This window comes from Diaphorina citri, unplaced genomic scaffold (assembly GCF_000475195.1).
Source record: "Diaphorina citri unplaced genomic scaffold, Diaci psyllid genome assembly version 1.1 scaffold19325, whole genome shotgun sequence".
NCBI classification, from domain to species: domain Eukaryota; kingdom Metazoa; phylum Arthropoda; class Insecta; order Hemiptera; family Psyllidae; genus Diaphorina; species Diaphorina citri.
In genome coordinates, this window is record NW_007396678.1 from 1 (window position 1) to 949 (window position 949).

Genomic DNA, 949 nt, shown 5'->3' on the forward strand with positions numbered 1-949 from the left:
ATAATTAACTAAAAAGACTAGTAAGAGCCGCAGAGCCAGCAATGGAAAGTACACTCAATTGATGTAGTAATATTCCTGGAAAAGACATGGATTTGGTAAGTGCATAACAGTCAAATAGTCTCCAGGGCATGTTTACATAACTTTCTCCCTCAACCTTGCTCTGTAGCTCAGTTCAATCAAATCATACGTGACTAGAAGTACCTACGTGTAACGTGATTGTAGTTCAATCATTTAACTGTTTGTACATTAAGTCTAAACATATATGGACTTTTTGCCAAGTTCAGAGAGAGTAGTGATAAGATAAGTTTTGTGTGCAACATATTCAGGACATAACTTACACAAGTGTTTATCATGGGTGAGTGGATAGAAAAGTTTGATAAAACTCACCCAAGTCATATCAACCCAGATGAATCTGTGAAATTACAATATGGTACTGCAGGATTCCGTACTAAGGCTATTGTATTAGACTACGTGTTCTATCGTATGGGACTACTGGCAAGCTTACGCTCCAAGTTCAAGGGTGGCCAGAGTGTAGGACTAATGATCACAGCATCTCATAATCCTGAACATGACAATGGAATCAAACTGATAGACCCTAGCGGAGAAATGTTGGAACAGAGCTGGGAAGTAATAGCAACCAAACTCGTACAGAGTAGCAATGATGATGTGAAGAAGTATGTGGAAAATAAACTCAAAGAATTTGATGGAGAGAAACTGCCAAGCACAGTTATCATTGGATATGATACAAGACCTAGTAGTAAGCCTTTGCTTCAAGCCGCTCTGGATGGATTGAGTGTGTTTGATACAAATGTCATCAACTACAACTTGGTAACAACTCCTATGCTTCATTTCTTTGTTTACAATCATAATGTCAACAGCAGAGTGTTTGAAGAGAGTGAATATTTTACTCACTTTGGAAATGCATATTTATCCTATCAGAAATTCCTAC

General features: G+C 37.8%; 1 pseudogene; it reads left to right on the plus strand.

Moving 5' to 3' along the window:
• The first annotated feature begins 10 nt into the window (after positions 1–10).
• On the plus strand, positions 11–945 carry LOC103523310 (annotated as a pseudogene).
• Positions 946–949: the final 4 nt, after the last annotated feature.